This window comes from Capra hircus, chromosome 20 (assembly GCF_001704415.2).
Source record: "Capra hircus breed San Clemente chromosome 20, ASM170441v1, whole genome shotgun sequence".
NCBI classification, from domain to species: Eukaryota; Metazoa; Chordata; class Mammalia; order Artiodactyla; family Bovidae; genus Capra; species Capra hircus.
This window is the reverse complement of record NC_030827.1, coordinates 41,639,849-41,661,538: the sequence shown is the minus strand read 5'-3', so window position 1 is coordinate 41,661,538 and position 21,690 is coordinate 41,639,849. Positions and strand designations below refer to the sequence as shown.

The 21,690-nt window shown below is 45.5% G+C and overlaps 1 protein-coding gene across 3 annotated transcripts in view; it reads left to right on the top strand.

Moving 5' to 3' along the window:
• PDZD2 (PDZ domain containing 2) overlaps positions 1-21,690 on the top strand; it is a 322,225-nt gene that overhangs the window by 87,971 nt on the left and 212,564 nt on the right. The window contains exon 1 of one of the 3 annotated variants that reach the window (XM_018065556.1): positions 10,865-11,020. The exons of the other annotated variants lie outside the window; for them this stretch is intronic. The gene's annotated coding sequence lies outside the window, so the exon portion shown is untranslated. Of the gene's footprint in view, positions 1-10,864; positions 11,021-21,690 lie in introns of those variants that run through there. 3 annotated transcript variants of the gene reach the window in all.

Genomic DNA, 21,690 nt, shown 5'->3' with positions numbered 1-21,690 from the left:
CTTTTCTTTTTTAAAAAATTTTGGCTGTGCTGTATCTTTATTGCAGTGTGCAGGCTTAGTTCTTCAGTCACGATTGAACCTGCGTGCCCTGCATTGGAAGGGAGATTCTTAACCACTGGACCACCAGGAAGTCCCCACCTGTTGCTTTACTTGTCCTCTGGCCATCTCTAAGCTCACTGGGCCCATGGCCCCTGCTGCTCATGTTCTCTCAGCACCTAGTGTGGCCCTTTGCTCAATAAGTCACATCCTAAAGTAACGTTGTTTGCTGAATTAGACTTTTTCAGGGTTTAGGAAGAGACTTGTCCAGATTATCTTAGGTGATTGGGGGTCTATCAAAAGGATCTCTGCCACGTGCAGGCAACTTGGGGATTCCTCAGCATTCCTAAGGGGAGATGAGTTATTAAGAGAGCCAGTTATCAAGACAGCAGTAGTTGTTTGTTTGTTTTTAATGATTTATTTATTGGCCCGACCAGGTCTTTGTTGCTGCACTCAGGCTTTCTCTAGTTGCGGTGAGTGGGGTCTACTCTTCACTGCACTGCGCAGGCTTCTGATCGCAGTGGCTTCTCTTAATGCGAGCACAGGCCCTAGGGCGCACAGGCTCAGTGGTTGTGGCACCCGGGCTTATTGTTCCTTGGCATGTGGGATCTTCCCAGACCAGGGATCAAATCTGTGTCCCTTGCTTTGGAAGATTAGTGTTGGAAGATGAACTGGTTTTCTCCAAAAGACCAAGGTAGGGAAGTGTGTGTTGCCTGAGGCAATTGGCTGCTCAACATCTTCAGATTCTCTTGTTAAACATCAGCAGCCTCTGATGATCAGGAGAGGCTGATCATCAGGGCCAGGTGGCAGGTTACCATGGGAGCAAGTCCTTGCCTCCTGCCGCAGGTGGAGCGGGTGTTGGCAAGGAAGTGCGGAAGTAGTCCCACTGCCTGCTTGTATTAAGTTTGGCAGCATCTGTCCTGCTGTTCCTGTAGGTGCTCCAATGGGCCCCTTGTAGCAGGCTCACTCTGAAGGGCCTGCAGTAGTCCTCTGACTTTAGAATCACCTGACTTTATCATCAGACCCAGTGACAGAATCCGCCATTAACTGGGGGGACCCCACACACATGGAGTCTCACCGATGAAGCAGTACCCCCTGCATTCTTCCAGCCCAGCAGGCAAGGACAGAGGTGTCTGTGCGAACCTTTCTAACCTACTTATCTCATTCCACAGATGGAAAACAGTATTTCTAACCTCCATTTCAGAAACTGCAGAACCTTCCGCTGCAAATTTAGGTAGTGATATTTCAGATGCGTGCTGCTGGGTGAGCTCTGATAAGTACCCTTCAAACGTCAGCTCATGGCCTCTGGAGTGTAGATTACTATTGTCATCACTTGATAGCCTATATCAAAATATTTTAAAATAAATCTCAGATGATATAAAGAATGGAACTTTCCAGGCAAGGGACAGACATCAGCAAAACTCCGGAGTGAATTCACAGGTTAGCTTTTCTTAGTTGATGTGAATTAAGCCCACGTAAATAAACCAGGAGGAACTTAAACGTCAAAGATTTTTTTCACATTAAGGTCCGTAGGAGTGGCTTGGCATCTTTTTTTCATTTGTACAGTGGGAATAATAATAGTATCTGCCGTGTGGGTATGCTGCTGCTAAATCGCTTCAGTCGTGTCCGACCCTGTGCAACCCCATAGATGGCAGCCCACCAGGCTCCCCCATCCCTGGGATTCTCCAGGCAAGAACACTGAAGTGGGTTGCCATTTCCTTCTCCAGGGCATGAAAGTGAAACGTGAAAGTGAAGTCACGCAGTCGTGTCTGACTCTTAGCGACCCCATGGACTGCATGTGGGTATGAGGGGGAGGATTAAAAGAGAATACAGAGAAAATCTTGGCATGATCCCTGGTACATAATAAATGCCCAATAAACATTGGCTACAATAATTTTTGCTGTTGTTGTTGTTAGTACTAAGATAGTAATAATGGTTTTCCCAGTGCCTAAAACAATATCTGATTCATAGTAGGCACTCAACAAGTAATTTAGGAATGAATATTTTCTACTCATTCATTCAACAACTATTTGTTGGGCACCTGTATGTGCCAGACATAGTGCTAGGCTCTGGGAATGAGATAGTAAACAAGGCCACAGTCTATAAGGGTAATCAGACAAGTGAATGGGCAGTGAGATGCTATTGAAGCTGCAAAGATGGCCTCCAGTGTATTCCAGGGGAGGGTCAGGGTGGGAACCCAGCAGGTGATGTCCGGAGAGGTGAACAGGAATTGGTTAAAGGTGAACCCAGAAGGTGGTTAGAGTGCAAAGGACAATCCCAGCTTAGATATGGTCAGGCATCCAAGGCAAGAAAGAACCTATCTTGCTCTTATAGTTCCAGGCAGGTAATTTAGTTCAGGTACTTAAGCTTAAAGATGGCTAGAAATTCAAGTTAAGTTTTAGATTGTCTCATATACAGCCACACAAAAAGTCTTTCATGGATTCTGACTGTAAAAGATGAAGAATTCTTAAATTCTTAAAAACTTAAGAAGTAGATGTTGCCACTCAGTCTGCAGAATGGGAGATAGAAGAATCTTTTGGATTTCTGGTTTGTGTTAATGTGATTTATGCTGTATCCCAGAATGTAGGCTTTTATTCTTGGGTTTCCAGTTCTTGCAACCAATCTCACTGAACCTGTTGAAAGTTTCAAGTAATGACCACATGTCCTTTTTGCTTCCATTGTGTTTTTCAATCCATGTTCTGGATGAAAGTTCACTTGATTGGGCTCTAGGTAGTGTATGATTGTTGCAGGGGTGGGTGATTGACTAGGGTAGAGAGCTGAATAAATTCTTCCACGGTCTTCTGGCTGTTATACTGTATCTTTAGGGTGGAGAATAGAATTAGATGAAGGAGCATTTGTAGATTAATAGCTAAGTCACTGGGGAAGCCACCTGTGAGAAGGAGCTGGCCTTTGTCTTAGTTTTCCAGCTTTCCTAGGATGAAATTTAACATCACTTTCATTGGGCTCAGACCCCAGTATTATATTGAGTCTATTTCAGAATTCCTTTCTTTGAGCATGGATATTTGAAGGTTCTGGTTCCAGGTTAATTGTGGTGGTTTAGTTGCTAAGTCGTGTCCAACTCTTGTGACCCCATGAGCTGTAGCCTGCCACGCTCCTCTGTCCATGGGGATTCTCCAGGCAAGAATACAGGAGTGGGTTGCCATTTCCTTCTCCAACCAAAACCTCTGCCATGAAAAGACCACACTCTTGAGTGTTTTCAGTGAAGTATCTTAGAAGTATCCTATATTCACTTACCCAATTATCCAAAGGTTTACTCAACAAAGATTTACTGAATATCTCCAATAAGCACAGTATGAAAAATAAGGACAGGGAAGATAATGGAAACCTTTTCGATACATTTTTAATAGCTTGCAGCAGAGTATCTCAACCTTGGCACTCTTGCTACTGATATTTTGGATGGATAATCCTTTATTGTGGGGGCCTGCCCCATGCTTTTAGGATGTTTAGCAGTATTGCTGGTCTCTATCCACTAGATGCCCATAGCGCCCCCATCCCCCACCACCACCACACACACACAGTTGTGACTATCAAAAATATCTCCATACATTGCCAAATGTCCCTTGGGGGTCAAAATAGCTGGTGATTGAAAATTACTATCTTACAATATCAGGCATCATCCCATATTGTATCCTTCATATACATTGTCTCATTTAATCTCCCCTTTTCAGCAAGCCCTTAAGGATTATAGTTTGAATATGAGAATAGGAAGTGTTACATGATTACCTAGAGTCCCATGGGTAATAATTATGAGATTTGGACTTTAGTTCTAGATCTCCCCTATTCTTCTATATCCCCAGACTGCCATGCAACACACAGTCCTGACTCCAAGAAACTGAAGATCTATTGGATTTGCTTGGGTATTTCCATAAGATGGCACAAAAAAATTTGAACGAACTTTTTGGCCAACCCAATAGTTGGAGAGATGTGTTATGAGTCAAGTCACAGTAGTGTTCATCACAGAATAAGTGATGTGAGCACACAAGAGAGAGGTGCATTAGGAAAGTCAAGGATCGCATCCTGCAGAGATTAGAATGCTCTTTGAATATTTATGGGTAAATATTTCAATTTGGATAGTGATTTTTTTTGTTGAGCAGTGACAAGAGTTAAGATTTGGACAGGTAGCATCAGACAGCAATTAAGAGCAGGTGCTGGCTCCAGCTGGAATCTGAGTTCCAGCTCTTCTGCTTACTAATTGTGTGACCCATGAACTAATTAGGTAATCTTTTGGCTCAGTTTTGTTTTTGATGGGTTGATAATAATAGTACATATTCTTAAGCCCCTGGGGGGAGGGCATGGCACCCACTCCAGTATTCTTGCTTGGAAAATCCCATGGACAGAAGAATCTGGGGAGCTATATTTCATAGAGTAGCAGAGTCTGACACAACTGAAGTGACTTAGCACACATTCTTAAGATTATAACAAGAATTTAACGAGTTAATATGTAAAGGGATTAGAAACAAGACCCAACATCCAGTAAGTGCTCAATAGATGCTGACTACTTAGTATTTGATTCTGTTGGACTTCAAATAATTTAGAATTTATATGGTAAATAACGGGAATTTTGAATTAAGGCCTGCAAAGATGTTCCACAGGTATTGCAATCCTCCTTCCAGTGTTCATGCAAAATCATAAATTGGTTATCTTTGGATCAGAAACCAGTGTCTGGCTCTAGAGCTGTTCCTGAAGGACCTGTTCAAATGACTCAACATCTTTGTGGGGGCTTTGGGGTTGAAGCATCTAAGACATCTTTCCAACATCTTTCATTCACGAGGAGAAAGAGGCAGCTTGGGCATCTGTCCAGACATTCATTCACTCATCCATCCATTCAGTCATCATTTACTGAGTACCTTTTTTATTCTAGGCATCATGTTTCTATTAACTACATCTGGAACACCAGTAAGTCACCCCTCTGCCCATGTGTTGGCTGAAAGTTTATTGGATAGAATTGTCACTGTTTAGTTTTAAGACAATTCAAAGTTATTTCTGTGGCTTGTGTTAAAATCCTGAGGTTTCTTCTTGTGTTCCACTTGGTACCACTGCTGGGCTTTGTATTTTATGGAGATCTGATGGCCCTGGATGTGGTTGGGGATCTTCTCTTGGGAATTTCCTCTTTCTTCCCCTCTCCAGCTTTTTATAGCTACATAAGGTTTAGATCTGTTCACAAACACTTGGGTAATTATGCCCCTCTCTGTTTATAAATTCAGGATAAATTGTCCTAATGGGAAAATATCTGTCCTTTGCTGTAGTTTAGATCAAGGCTTTTAATTTTTTGTTTGTGTGTGGTTCGTTTGCCTTTCTAAAAATCATTTTGATGTCTGTTTCACTTATGAATCATCTATTGTTGATATACAACAGCACTCAGTAAACCCCACTAAAAATCTATTCTTGATCTAAAAGTAGTTGATGCTGGGAAAATGTAACCCATACATATCCCTTTCTCATGGATATTGAATTAAAGGAAACAGTTGGATTTTAAGACTCTTAGGGAACATCTGATAAGAGGCCCACAGAAATGACCCACCAGAGCTTTGATCACCAGCATGCTGGAGAAACACAATTCAGCTCAATTTGCTTTAAAGCATCAAAGTCATAATGCATTTGTATTCATTCATTTAATAGTCATGAAACACCTACTATGAGCAAAATTAGACTATAGATGAATAGCTAGGTGTTTCTTATTAATAAAATATAGATAGATTTTTATTAGATTTTTAGCTTTGTGGGAGACAGCAAAGCATGCTTCTGATCAGAAGGCAAAGTCAGTCCTTCCTCTATGCTGGGAAAAAAACAGCTATGTTTCCTAGGCTATGTAAACGTGTGGAAGACTTAGTTTTTAATCAGTTTTCACCAACAAGAATAAATGCTTTCTTTTGCAATGTTTCCTCCCTCCCAAGAACTAAAACTAATCAACGAGAGGCAGTAGTGTAGTGGTTAAGCTTACCCTTTTGAGTCAGATTAAATAGGCTTGAATTGGGACTCCAGCATTTACCAGCTGTGTTACTTAACTTCATTGTGTTACTTAACTGTAACTTAACTCAGTTTCCTTGTGTTAGAATAAAGCTCATAATTATATCTACTTCACAGGGATACTGAAAAAATTAAGGAAATAGGCAACCTACATAAAGTAGCTAGCACAATGCCCAACGTAATTGTAGGATGAGTTTAAGTCATAGCTATTATTATCATTATCATCATCAACTAATATTTGCGTGCTCATTAAACAAAAAGGAATGCTGTCCTGGGGCTTCTCTGGTGATTCAGTGGTAAAGAATGCACCTGTTAATGCAGGAGACTCGGGTTTGATCCCTCCAGTCGGGAACATCCTCTGGAAAAGGAAATGGCAACCGCTCCAGTATTCTTGCCTGGAGAATCTCATGGACAGAGGAGCCTGGTGGGTTACAGTCCGTGGGGGTCGCAAAGAATCAGACATGGCTTAGTGACTAAACAAAAACAACAATGATGTCCTATATAGAGAAACAATATAGAGGACTGCATCTATAAAATATGCTTACCAGTGTCAGAAGTTGAGCGTATTTTTAGAGATACCCACCCAATAAACCAGAAAGGATAACCTGGGCTCATCTGGGATTTCAATCCAGGACCTCTCGCACCCAAAGTGAGAATCATATCCCTAGACCAACGAGCCACCCCTCAACATTCAGGAAACTAAGATTATGGCTTCTGGTCCCATCACTTCATGGCAAATAGATAGGGAAACAATGGAAACAGTGACAGATTTTTTGGGGGCTCCAAAATCACTGCAGATGGTGACTGCCACCATGAAATTAAAAAAGACACTTGCTCCTTGGAAGAAAAGTTATGACCAACCTACACAGCCTATAAAAAGTGAGACATTACTTTGTCAACAAAGGTCTGTCTAGTCAAGGCTATGGTTTTTCCAGTAGTCATGTACGGATGTGAGAGTTGGACTATAAAGAAAGCTGAGTGCCAAAGAATTGATGCTTCTGAACTGTGGTGTTGGAGAACAGTCTTTGAGAGTCCCTTGAACAGCAAGGAGATCCAACCAGTCCATCCTAAAGGAAATCAGTCCTGAATATTCATTAGAAGGACTGATGCTGAAGCTGAAACTCCAATCCTTTGGCCACCTGATGTGAAGAACTGACTCATTGGAAAAGACCCTGATGCTGGGAAAGATTGAAAGCATGAGGAGAAGGGGACAACAGAGGATGAGATGGTTGGATGGCATCATCAACTCAATGGACATGAGTTTGAGTAGGCTCTGGGAGTTGGTGATGGACAGGGAAGCCTGGCATGCTGCAGTCCTTGGGGTTGCAAAGAGTCGGACACGACTGAGTGACTGAACTGAACTGACCCAATAAACAAAGGTCTGATGAGATGTGCGAATATGTTTGAAGAGAAAATTGTATTCTCAGAGCACCCTGTTTCTGACTTAGGGAACATGGATCTTAGGACCACTGCTCCCCCACATTAATGGGGTGATGAGAACTACTGCAGCCCTAGAAGGAAAGGAAAGGAGTTCTCCAGCCTGGCTTCTGCCGAAACATGGAGGCCTATCTCTAGGATGGAGTCTGAGAGGTGAAGACTGCACAGTGAGGTCAATGTCAAGTCAGTTACCATTAGCATCAAGCATGTCCTCTGTGCCTCTGACCCACATTTAAATGTTGCATTTTGAGTCTTACCTCTTCTGTCTTCTGGAGAGATGAACAACAGCTGGTCGGTGTCCTCTCTATAATAACCTTTCAAATGGGAGGGGAAGACTGTTAAGTTTGCCTTTAGGCACTTTTTCACTCTAGACTAAACAACTCCAAATCCTTTAACCTTCCCTCATAGGTTCTATTTTCTCTCTCTTTAATCATTTTGGTTTTCCTCTGGACCCTTTCCAGTGTCTCCACTTTGCCCTTAAAATAAGGGGCCTCAGACTGGACCTACCATCCTATTAAGGGTCTGTCTGCTGCCAAATTCTTTATCATGGGGGAGGGAGACATGGGGATATACTTTCCTTTCATGTCAGACTCCCACCAAGCGAATTCACCCCGCTGTTGTATTGCTTATTTCTTATCAGTACAACACACAGATTCCTTTTAAATAACACGATCTGCTGTGATCCTCACATCTTTGTCAGTTTTTTTCCCATCTAGATATTAAGCCCCTTTTATGCCTGTCATTTGATCATCACCCCTCAGGATACTACTTTTGTAATCAGCCGTCACGCTGCACTTGAAACTTTTTCATGAAACATTTCCTTCATGTGTTGAAGCCAATTTGGATTCTCCTAGCATATCAGTAATTCCCACTGCAATTAATATTATTTGTAGACTCTGGGTGTGCTCAAAGCAATTTTAAGTATTATTTAAAGCAGAGCTAGGGTAAAATTGGAGGCCATGTTTTAAGCACCCTTTTGTTTACTGAGCCATTGATCTCTTTTCCAGTCTGTCGTGAAACCCAGTGAGGAAAAGACACACCAGATCCTATCTTTCTGGCTTGCTGATGAGAATGTCATATGCATTCAAAAGCTTTCCTGAAATTAAGATATTGTACAGATGTGGTCAAATTTTAATTCTCAGCACATACATACCCTAAACTGAGCTTAGGCACAGAGTTGGTGGGGGAAGAGGGAATATTTATTTGCATTATGCTTAAAATCATGGATTTCCTTTAAACAGCATTGATTTGCACATCATAAATTACATACCAGATGGAAGGAGTCGAGAGAGTTAGAAGAAAACTGGAAGTGGAGAAAGCAATCAGAGGAAGAAAGGGAGCCCTTCTGAAATTATTATTAGAAGATTATTCAATTTGAACCTAATTCCCATAAAATTTATCAGATATGGAGATGCCACATACAAATATGCTAATGAATCCACCAGGACTACCACCTCCCGGCAGAAGAAAGGGAAAGGGCAGTGGGGAGGAGCTAACATTCACTGGAACCCTTAGAATATATTGTAAGGCAGTCACTTTCTGTTAGAGACTTTTGATACACTTGGCTTTACCTAAAATCATCAGCCTAACTTGCTTTGACCCAGGAATTGCAATATTTTGAGGACTGCCTTGCGAAAGCTTGTTCTTACTGGGCACATGTACTGTTCTCTTAATGTCCATTATCATTGTTGGTTGCAATGCCCATCCCTCCTTGAGATATCCTTTATCCTGGGGTCTTGTTTCTTTCCAGTATTTCCAAAGGAGGCATGTCTCTGGGTTTGCTGTTGTGCCAACCTGAAGGAAGCAACTGGGGGTGATTTCAGGGCTGATGATTATGATTAGTACTTACCATGTGCTCCGTGGGCTGCTTCCAAGAGTGGGCAGATGTCCAGGAGAGCCTGGACATGGGTTGGCCCCTCCCAGGCTCTCATTACCCTTTCCAGTGGCAATAATGATACTGAGAACTGAAGCTTTCTTTTGCCTGCTCCTTTTTAATTAATTGCTTTGAATTCTACCAGATTTGTCCACTGAAGAACTGCGGGACACCCAGGAAGTGAACCATAGCTTAGAGACACGGGTGGGGAGCCAGATTGGGGGCAAGATTCTGGCATGAACCCCATGGGGTGGGGTCGAGTGTGTGTGCCTGTGTGGCACGCAGCTTCAGGCTGTAGGGAGATTTGTGCCTTTCAACCACAGGAGGTCCCCAGGTCTGTCGTTCCTCCTGGGAGCTCCAGCCTGGATCCCTTCCGAAGCCAGGTGAAAATGTATTTTGAGCAGAAGTTCCTTGATGGTTTGAGGTTTGGCACAGCGATGCTTTTCGTTTTCAACAAGTGTTCCAAGTGGGGAAAAGGAATAGAACACAATTGAAGTTTTGAAAAGCAACCTCTTCACGCAATGAAATGTGGGGCGACCCCACCCCCTTCCGCAGGCCCTCACCCTTGCTCTAAGAAAAGCAAACACTGTTTTCCTGTCTTATTTGTATTCCTATTAATTTAAGACAGGAAGCCCTCAGTGGGTGTGAGGTAAACAATTCAGCCTCGTGGGTCGGGCTTCCTCATCAGTTGGCAGCTGGAGAGACGTCTGCACGGCCCGAGCCCATTCATGCCTCTCTCGGGGATGTCTCGTTGACTGAACCCCGCAGAAGGCGGGAGGGGCGCGGGAGCCCGAGAAGGTATAAAGGAAATGCTTCAGTCGTGCAGTCGCCGGCGATTGTAATTCAGCGGTGGTAAATTTGGTTTCTCCAGCAGAAAGAATCTCACTGCAGCTTTCTGGAAAGTTGCCTGCTAGCTTGCCCAGTGCGATGGTTGTTGATTCTGGTGTGTGGCTCCCCCTCACCCCACCCCACCCCCAGTAAGGACCCATGCTGCCGCCGATTATGAAACGGAGCGGTTATGAAATGAATTGATGTCGGGGAGCTGGAGCTCCTCGCGGCGGCTGGAGGGAGAACTTTTGACCGGGCGAGGGTTATCTGGGTGGGGCGTTTTTCTCCTCAGACCTGCTCCCAGTTACCGCTGGAAGCTCCGGAGCAAGTTGACATAAACAAAAGGTGTCTGCATCAGAAACCCCAAACTCCCCGAAATCTCCCCGGTGCGGTTTCCTTTTCCGACTGCGAAGGGGGTGGGGGTGGGAGGAGTGACCGGGGAAGGGATTCTGGAATGCCGTGGAGTTTTGACAAGTGAGCCAGGGGAGTGACGAGGCGAGCCGGGATTCCATTACAGTCTTTTTCAAAACCTCCCAAGCCGGGCTTGCGGAGGGGGCGTCCTCCCGCAGACCTGCCGCGCTCGGAGCGGGGCGCTCGGGGCTCCCCGCGGGAACCGTGCTCCGGAAGGGCCGTCGGGGGGCGCGCAGGGGGCCGGCTTCCCGGGCGGGGCGCGCGCGCTGAGCGGCCCCGCCCCGCCCCGCCCGCGCCCAGCAGGTGATTAGGCTCCGGCTCGGCCCCGGGGCGTGCGAGCCCCGCCCGGGAGCGAGGATTACCCAGGCCGGCTGCTCCCGACCGAGCCTCCGCCGAAGACGTCGAGAGGAGACCCCCCGCCCCCCGAAGGTGACTTCAGAACTGCAGGTAGGAATCTGCTTTAGCAGACAAAAACCTCAGGCGTCCCCCATCCGATCCGGCTTTGGGGTGCCGACTGAGGCTGCCTGCGGGGGTGTGGACATTGAGCCCCAGCCTCCTCCGAGAAACACCCGCCGCCGACGAACGCCCGCGGCGCTCATCTCGCAGACCCCTTGGGTGTCTTGTTTTTGATTTGGGAGATTTGCGTGTTTACGGATGGTTTGTGCTCCTTGGGAGGAGTACCGGACGAGGAACTGGTTTGTCAATTACTAGACGGAAGGAGGCGCCCTGAGTGTGTGTATGTGTGTGTGTGTGAGCGGCGGGGTTGGGGGGAACGAGGGACAAGTCCGAGGGTCTCCAGAGCCAAGGTCCTGATAGTCACCGCGGAAAAGCAATGCTGTTGAAGTCCAGGGAGGGAGAGAGGGTGTCCAGCAACCAGGCATCTGTTAACGCTGCCCTCATCCCCCTGCTTCTCGCTACGGCCAGCAGGGAATGAGTCTGGGTACAGCATAGCTGCCTCTCCTGCCAGCAGGAACTGTTTATGATCCCTCAAGTGCTTATAATCGCCTTTGGGGACAGATCTTCGCCCTGAACTACTAAACAGCCTGCTTGGACAACTCCCCCACCCCTAATTCACAAAATGTTTTGATTGTCGCATTCACAAATCAAAGGTTTTAAAGATGAGGGCTTTTGGGAAAGAGAATGACATTTTCTGTCGTGTTGCAACTCTCTTGTAAGCAGTTTGTAAACACTAGGAGTGAAAATTAAGTCAAATTTTGTCTGATGAGATGGGGCTGGTAAAGAGGAGGGAACTATAGCTGTCACTCTGGGAACCACTTCTGGGAAGAAAAGATTTCTGTGAATGTAAATAGTAAATGCTTCTCATAAAAATAGGTCAGGCTAAGTTTTATATCATAAGGGGGATGGCATAAACTCTCATGGAGAAGTATCTTTAAATACACATAAAATACAGTACTTTCAGCCTTTAGCCTTTGCATTCCTATACTGTAAAGCCAACTGTACATTGACTTTGCAGATGAATCGAAAAGGTACAAGGGGATCTGCCTTTGTGCTTTTTCACTCAGTTGTGTTGACTCTTTTGACCCCATGGACTGTAGCCCACCAGGCTCCTCTGTCCATAGAATTTTCCAGGCAGGAATACTGGAGCAGGTTGCCATTTCCTACTCCAGGGGATCTTCCTGGCCCAGGGATCGAACCCGTGTAGACAGGCGGATTCTTTTACCACTGAGCCACATGGAAAGCCCCCAAGGGTTTTCCTTACCACCATATGCTAATCTAGCGGTTAATCTCACTAACCTGTAGAAGGCCACAGCACTCTTCTTTTACTGAGGTGTTAACAAAGTTAACAAGGCCCACCTACAGTTAATTGCTTTCAGGGCTGCTGGTCAAACCCATGGTCCTCCTGTACTGCCTCTGGGATCCATAGGTAGGTGGGCTTTAGGAAACCAGGCCTGTGCCAGATTCTAAAAAAAAGTCCTCAGAGACTGCTACACAGAGAAGAAACAGAAATAGGATGTACCAGGTAAACTGATGGGGAAACCAGTGTGGACCCAGGGTTTCAGGCTTGCCCATGCCCTTTCAGCCTTGAGCTCTGTGAGCTGGTGCAGCTGAGCGTGATTGTCTGAGGAGATAACCCATGGGAGAAGGAAGACAGCCTGTCTGAAGAGCAGCAGGGTGTCCCCACACCGCCTTTCTGCTTGCCTTCTTTATTCTGTAAATTGCCCAACCACATGCTTGGCCTGCACAGCTCCCTTTAATCCCGTATTCCTACTAATCTCAATAACTCAGGCAGGTGACACTCAGGAACTGTTTCCTTGAAGGGGAAGAGGGACCCCTTTCCTGCCTATTTCCTGGGCCCTCAAGTTCTTGTCACACTTGCTTGACAGGTGCTCAGCCTTTGCTGCCTTTAGCATCAACTCTTCTTTCTCTCTCTCTCAGAGGTTTCACCAAATAACCTTTGCTGCTTAGAGAAGCAGGTTCTCCTGATCTCTGCCTAGGTTTTCGTTCTGGAATCTAATTCATTGCCTGAGCTTCCTTTCTTTCCTTATCAAAGCTATTCATAGACATGATTGTAAAGCCATATATTTCTAGAAGGATTATACATAGAAACAGCAGTTATTTGACCCATCCCTCACCAACCTGAGCTTCTGTTCCCCAGAGACAAGAGCTTCAACTTTGCCCATGTTTCTGAATAGTAGGCGTGTCCCATTCCACCTGGTTCATCCCAGCCTTCTGGTCTCCTTCACTGTGGAGTTGCGCCAAGGGCCAGAGGCACAGCTGTCATCCTGGAATTCCTTATCACAGCAGGGATTCATTTGCTCTTCATGTGACATCCCTTGTTTTTTAGACCCGTGTCTTCCTTCTTCGCTTTTGCTCTCTTGCTGGTAACATCTTCTAGTAGTTCTGAGAAAGACTGCCTGGGAAATAAGTTCTTTGAGATCTCCGAAGTTAGATTAATAGTTTACTAGGGGTATGAACTCTGTGTTGGAAGTCTGTTCTGAATTTGGAACGCTTTGTTCTTCCAGGTTCACTATTGCCATTGAGATGTCTGTCATGCTAACTCCTGATGCTTTGGATAGAATCATTTCCCCTTCTCTGAAAGATTTTCTTGTCTTTGTAATGTCCTTTCCCTCTGTAATGAAATCTCATTCAGTACACCTTGCTGTGTCTTTTTTTTTTTTTTCCCATCAATTTACTTGGCTTTCAGTGGGCCTTCTCAATCTGAAAATCATGTCCTTGAGTTCTGAACTGTTTTATGGAATATTAAAAATACTGATTTCTGTCCTCTTCTGGAACACATATTAAGTTGAAATGGGGCCCTCATACATTGAATCTCTAATTTTCTTACTTTTTCCCTATGTTTTCTCCTTTTTTAAAAAAGTTCTACTTCCTGGGATTTATCCTCATTTTATCTTCCAACCAATGTATTGAATTCCCATGTCTGTCATCAAATTTCTTATTTCCAAGAGCTCTTTAAAAATCTCCAAAATTTTCTTTTTGTAGCCTCCTGTTCTCGCTTCATAGATGAAAAGCTTTTTCAACCCTCAGCTCTTATCAAGGATCACAGTGGCAGTTTCTTTGAAGTGGCCCTCTGCTCCCTGTGCTTTTTGTTTTCCTCTGATTTCCTCTTAGTTTTTGTTTTGGAATCTGTTGCATGTTAAAGGCTTTGCTCAGATGTCTGAGGATCCTGGAACTGACTGCTGAGAAGTTAACTGGAAGGTCTGCACGCTTGGATGGAGCTGACACCCAGGATCAGTTCCACCTTACCAAGAAGGAACACCTAGTACAGTGTTTTAGAACCTGGAACAATTCCTGGCACACAGTAAACTTTCCATTTAAGTTGCCCAAGTATTTGAATGATGTTGGGTCTTGCTAGGGCTCAGGTAGTAGTGATTACAAAGAGCGCCGCAGGTGAGTCACATGTGCAGCCAGCTGTAGGATTATCCTGCCGAGGGATTTTATTGGAGGATTCCCACCTGTGGGTGGAAGGTCTTTCCCTCAAAGGAAACTGAAGAGAAATCCCGATGCCGAGGGGAATTGGTGGCTGCTGCGTTCTATGAGCCAGACTCAGATGGAGACCAGGAAACCAGCATTTGGTATGGAGCCTTCTCCCATTTCCCTGTTTCTAAGCGCACCCCTTCTCTCAGCTACATTGAAGTGTCTCTGAGTCCACAGTTACTCTGATTCAGCAGAACAAATAGGTTGCAGAATGCAGGCGGTCACTTTGGAGCCAGGGCTGAGAGGGGAGACCCAGGGTCTGACAGCTTCCAGCACAGACTCACAGCCAGCTCTCCTGCTTTGGGGCCCCTGACCCCCTCAGTACCTGGTACCCCAAATTCCTGAGACGCTGGAGCTCTGCTTCCAGGCTTCCCATCCTGGTGCGCTAGGTGTCTGCTCTCAGTTACCATGGGTTAGACCACTTTACAGCTTTCAAAATTTTGTTGCATCGTTTCTTCTTTTTATCTTTAAGAGTTTAGCAAACCTGTCTTGCCCCGCCCAGTTTAAAAACTTTTCTCTCATTTCAGTCCATCACGGTTTACTGGCAAGTAACTCTCCCTTCTCTTCTCAGTTCTGTTTTTACACCCCTCTGCTGCGGGTGCCCCCTTGGGACAGAATACTAACAGGCCACGATGTACTGTCAGCTCAGCAGTGATCATTAAAGATGTCCAGACCCTGGATAGAGTGGTTCTTGGGCATTTATACCAGGTATGTTAGCATCTTCTCCATCAGGTCAGTGATTCTTCTTATGTGTGGAGCATAAGGCCGAAGCATTTCTGAATGGGGTGCTGCAGCTTACCACAATTCTATTTGTGAGAATAACCGTAGAGCAAGCTAACTCCTGAAATACATTCATGTTCATGTCTTCCTTTGGTCCTGGCCAGAAGCAGGCTCAGTGGTCACGTGGACCTGGTAGCATCCGTTATGTGAGATGATCCGTTCACTTAATCTGTGGGATGGTACCTCCATCCCACACCCCAGGGATGCGTAAAGGAAAGAGTATGTGATCCAGGTCTGGGCAATGAGGTGCGAAGGAATGTCTCTTGTGGAGCTTCTTGCAGGATGTGTGCTCATTACCAAAAAAAAAAAAGACACAAAAAACAATCGAACCCTTTGCTTTCTTGGCGCATTGCTGCCTAGAACTACTGTAGGCATCTTGCCACCAGCCTTAGGAGAGAGCAGATCCCTGAGTGTCCTCAAGAAGCACCGTATTTCTCCACACTTCCCATCCTGTGAGATGATGAATTTCCTCCTTGTTCAGGCCGTTTGGAATCGGGGTTTGGTATCATTTGCTGCCAAGCTAACACAGGTGGATGTTGATCTACACGCCGCCTCATTTCCAAAAGGAGTTAAGCACACCCTGGGCTCACCTTACGGAAGATCTGAGCTGCCTGATTCCTCATTCTGATTCCAGGGAGGATTCTTCTCTACTCTGGTGATTTCCAGGCAGATGAAAGTAATTTTATTCTCTCTTCCAACTTCAAAGGAAAGAATAACCAATGAGACAGTTGGAGGGGAAAAGAGGATTCCTTTGCTTTGGAGATTGCTACCCAATCCCAGCCAGAGAACTTTTGGGGGCTGTCACAGAGATGAAGACTGTTCTTAAAATTGCAAGGTCACCAGGACACCCCATGTACTGGAGCCTGTGAGAAGCCAAGCGCCTGTTACCACTCACCCCTGCAGTGGTTGGGACTGGCAGGCCTGTTTGCACACTTGGTATCATTTCCTCTGTCTTCCACCCTTTGTCTTTTGTGCATCCCAGTCTTGGGGAAGCTTGTAAGATGAAATAAACTCCGGAAGTGCTCAGTGGAATGCAGGAAAAAGCAGACGGACTGTTCCAGTTTTCTCCAGTCTGACTGTGCAGTGACTCTCCTGTCTTTTTGTGAACGGGAGGCCCTCCTGATCTCTTCCATTCCCAGTTCAATGTTAGTCCGAAGGGAAGGCTTTGGTTGCCCTTAGCATTATACCATTATTATGTTCCTGTTTGCATCCCTCACCAAACCAAGACTGTAAGGATGGGCACTTCATATTGTGCCAGGCACTATTACAAGCTTTACGCTATGAACTTAACCTCACAGTGATCCTATGGAGAGGGTACCATTATTATTCCTGTTTTACAGTGGAGATGACGTGAGGCACACAGTATTTTAGGGAAACTGCTCAAGGTTTTCCAGCTTTTCAGGAGTGAAGCAGAGATTCAGACGTTGGCAGTCTAGTTCTGTGCTATATAACATGTATGCTTCATGCTATATAATTCATCATTACAGCCGGAACACCCTTACACCATCTGTAGTATACAATAGGGATTCAGCTGTTACTGTGAGTGAATAAATGCAAGGATTTTTCATGTCATTACTGACTCATTAATTTTAATAGCAGCATATTTCCCCATCAAGTTAAAGCACCATGATTTGTGTAACTTGTTTCCCCAGGATTGGACATGTAAGTAGTATGGTCTAGGGTATCTGAGATTGAGTTTGTCCTGAGAAATCTCAAACATGTGGTCCCTAATTGGGGAGTGACCATGAGACATCTTTTAACCCTTCTCTTCCTCTGCCAGCCCTGCACACATCACTCTCCCTACCCTCTGCCACCCTGAGGAGCAATCCTGATGCTCACCCCAGCGCCAGGTTCCTGTTACCATCACTGGAACTCTGTACAAAAGCAGATGGCGTTACAGAGACTTCAGTACTCCACACTTCCAGAACTTTCTCCGAGGGTCTCTGGTAAAGGTTAAGTATTAGTTGGCAGGGAGTTGACGTTTGAACTGCGGATCTCTGAAATGGCGCCTGCCAAGTGCCGTTTTCCAGGTGGTTTCTCATAACATGTCGTTTTGCGCTTTTGAATCCAGAGATAATGTATCTGACTCTTTCATTTGTTTTTTAAGACTTTTGGCTGACCTCTGGGATTCTTGTTTTAATTGCCAACTGATAGAAAATATAAATGGAAAAATGTGTTCGTGTGCAAACTTGGGACTTTATCTTTGGAAATTGGGGGTGGGTGAGGGTAGAGGGTTAAGGAAAATTTAAACAATTTTGTCTGGCCAGTGGATGCCTTAACTTCCTTGTAAACAAAAGTAAACATACATATCACGTGTCAATATGAGCATTTTGTAGAAACTATTTGCAGTTTAAAAAGTTTCTGTTTGTACACATTTACTTGAGGTTTGTTGGAAGACTTTGTTTAAATTTAGATTAGGGGACTGCCCTGGGGGTCTAGTGGTTGAGACTTGGCACTGCCAATGCAGGGATGCAGGTTTGATCCCTGGTCAGGGAACTAAGGTCCCACATGCCATGTGGCATGGCTGCTGCTGCTGCTGCTGCTGCTAAGTCGCTTCAGTTGTGTCCGACTCTGTGCAACCCCATAGACGGCAGCCCACCAGGCTCCGTCATCCCTGGGATTCTCCAGGCCAGAACACTGGGGTGGGTTGCCATTTCCTTCTCCAGGGCAGGAAAGTGAAAAGTGAAAGTGAAGTCACTCAGTCGTGTCTGACTCTTCGCAACCCCATGGACTGCAGTCTACCAGGCTCCTCCATCCATGGGATTTTCCAGGCAAGAGTACTGGAGTGGGTTGCCATTGCTTTCTCTGGTGGCATGGCTAAAAAAGATTTTAAAAATTAGATTAACCCTATGTGAGATCTTTTGGTAGGATAAATCTTTTTTTTTCTGGACTTTTTTCTTTTTTTACGTTAGAGATGTATTTGGGACAAGTGGTGGCTCAGTTGGTAAAGAATCCGACTGCAGTGCAGGAGACTCAGGTTTAATCCCTGGGTCAGGAAGATCCTCTACAGAAGGGCATGGCAACCCACTCCAGTATTCTTGCCTGGAGACTCCCCATAGACAGAGGAGCCTATAGGCTACAGTCCATGGGGTCGCAGAGAGTCGGACGCGACTGAGCGACTAACATGTTCACTTTCACTTTGAATACATCTCCAGCATCTGTGCATGTGGGCATATGTGTGTGTGTGCGCATGTTCTCTCTCCTCCCTCAGGTCATTTTCTCCCTTTGGACCAAGTGTCCGGAACGACAACATCGAGGCTCCATTATCCTGTTTCTGGTTGGGTTCAGGCAACAGGTACAGGCAGGGGATCAAAAGGCAGGAGGAAAGAGTGTTGGGGTATTTATCCTCCTCACTGCTCTCCCCTCAGCCTTGCCAAGGTCCTAACAACGGCTTATTTCTTCTGAACTCTTATGGACAGCTCGGGCTCATGACCCCAGCTCACACTATTTCCTCCCCTTGCCCCTCAGACCTGTAGGTGCTAATAGTTTCCCAGCTATTGCCAGCTTCTAGGTGCTTCATCCTCCTGCAAATATCCCCTGTATATAACTTTCTCGAGTTCAACCCTTTTGAGTGTCTCTTCGGTTTTCTGCTGGGAACCCTGACTGACATCATCCATATGGCCATGTCTTTCTCATAGAAAATCATGATTGTCATTTCTGGCTCTGAAATACCGGTTGCATTTACTTGAGCACATCTGAATTTGAATCACATCCTGTCCTGTCCAAGAGCTGTCATCTTATTCTTGTGCCTCTTCTGTCTTTTCTATTAGATGGTGAGGGACAGGGGACTGTTATCCTGCCTTCTCCCTATAATGTCTAGTACATATAGTGGTAACAACAGTTGGCAACTCTTGAAGTAAGATAATATACATACAGGTGTGTGTGTAGGTACGTAGTATATTTGTGTGCATCTGTTTGCTCACTTGTGTTCGACTCTGCAGTCCTATAGACTGTATAGCCTCCTAGGCTTTTCTGTCCATGAGATTTTCCAGGCCAGAATACTGGAGTGGGTTGCCATTTCCCAGTCCAGAGGATCTTCCTGACCCAGGGATCAAACCTTCGTCTCTTACTCCTGCATTGGCAGTCAGGTTCTTTACCACTAGCGCCACCTGGGAAGCCCCATATGGTATGTATGTGGGTATAATATATCTGTGACTGTTGTTGTTGTTAAATACCCTTTAGGTTTATCTTGATCAGCACTGGCTCGTTTTTTTATAAAGTGAGCAATGACCAGGGACCAATAGGCAACTCATTATGCTAGGCATTCGCATTAATGCATTTTCAGAGTTCATAATGTTTCTCAAAGGGGAGTTCATCAAGAGCTGAAATTACAGAATTTTCAAACTAAAAGGAATCTCGGAGTATATCTTACTCATTTCATCCTTTTTAGGTGACGCTCAGGCTGAGTGGTTCAGTGCCCCTTGTTCTGGGGCACAGATGGTATGGACGATGCCAGAACTTGGTGCTCTTGACTCTCTTCCCAGGGTTTCATTCAACCAGCCCTCTCCAGGTCAGTCTGCCTGGTCACTCATAGGTGCTGTTTGGTAAAACTTCCACGAGGTGCCCCTTAGAAAGCCTCTCTGCTGTCCCTTATTGCTTCCCTCTGTGTTGCAAATGCAAACCAGATAGTCACGCTCTGAGCTCATAAAAGGGCCTAATAGGATGCAGACGGTGGATTCTAACCCAGGCTCCAACCTTGGCCCCATGTGTAGACAGCTGGGGGAATACTTACTTGGGCCAACCCACAGCCACTCTTGGCCATCTCCCTTCACCAACTTTAAGCTTGGGAGCAGCATTTTATGTGGGCGTGCGAGGTGCTGGGGTTGGGTTGGGCGAGTGAGTTATAAGTTTTGTGGTTATTGGAGCCAGAGTCCCAGGCCTCATCTGTGGGAGATGAGATCTCCAAGTCAGGCTCAACTGCTTGCAGAGGGCGTTTGCTGATGGGCGCTACTCCTGTGATGATGGCTAGCACAAGGACCAGAGGATAACGTGTTCCCTATAAAATAAGAAATCTTTGGCTCCACTAAATCACACTTAAAGTTGGTTTAAGATGGGTAAGAAGAACCCTTTTCTTTCATGAACAGAAACGAAGTAGATTGGTCTAGATCTGCATGTGATAAGATGAATGTCAGTAGTTAGTGTTTCTTTCTCTGTGTGTTACATTTTCTCCCATATGCAAATCAGCTGGAGGCTGATGAATTGCTATACCTCCCCTGTAAGACTTAGGTTCAGGGAGATGAAAGGAGATGCAGGGGATCGTGCCTGCTGCTTGTCAGGCTTTGTCCTGGCAGCTTTAACACAAAAGATTTCACTTCCAGAAAGCTGTGTCATCGTCATGCCCATTTTGTAGATGTGAAAACTGAGGCTCACAGCTCCGTGACATCCCCAGAAGTACATAAGCAGGATGAGGTGCTATATCACCTTCTCAGTTCTGACTCTACAGATACACCTTGTCAGAGGAGGAATGCCGTTCTAAACCCAGCTGGTCCGCATTCTTGCCAAATGACTGTGGAGCGTTAGTTTCTCTGCCTTGGTTTTCTCAGAGAAACTAAAGTGGGGATAGTGTGTGTTGATCCCTCCTAGGTTGGTGATAAGGATCGAGGTAATGCACAGAAAGAGTTCAGCAGTTAGCTCCCAGGCCCCTGGAGCTGGGTTTGCTGCTTCTCCTTTCAGGATGTGCTTTGTCAACTGTTATCTCTCAACTTCCCTGAGTTGTTTCCTCAGTTATAAAACTAGGCTTGGGTTAAAGGTCAGTTTTCTGAATTGAGAAAAACCAAGGAGAAGGAGACAAACCCCTATCGTTCTTGTTGCAAACTTTTGAAAGTGCTGGGTCAATGTATTGCTGTTGTGGTTGACTCATTTTCAACTCTTTGCAACCCCAGGACTGCAGCACGCCAGGCTTCTCTGTCTTTCATCATCTCCCAGAGTTTGCTCAAACTCATGTCCATTGAGTCAGTTATACCATCCAGCCATTTCGTCCTCTGTCACCCTCTGCTCCAGCGTTTCCCAGCATCAGTGTCTTTTCCAGTGAGCTGGCTCTTCGCATCAGGTGGCCAGAGTATTGGAGCTTCAGTCCTTCCAATGTATTACTTTGGAATAAACCTGTCCAAGTCTACTGGGGAGAATCTAGGCTTGGTCAGCTGCCCTGGAGGTAGCTTTTCTGAATCAGCCAAATTCCAGCAACACTCTCTTCAGCGAACCCTGAGTTCCTACCTCCAGGGTTTCCTCTTTGTTACTCTGTCCTCCTTGTGAAGAAAAGCTCTGCTGCTTTCAGCTACGTTATACAGAGTAGTCTCTGAACACTTCTTCCTGTCTGGGTCACCAGCTGTGTGTGTGTGTGTGGTGGGGGACCACCAGCTGGGTGTCCTCCAGCTCAGTGC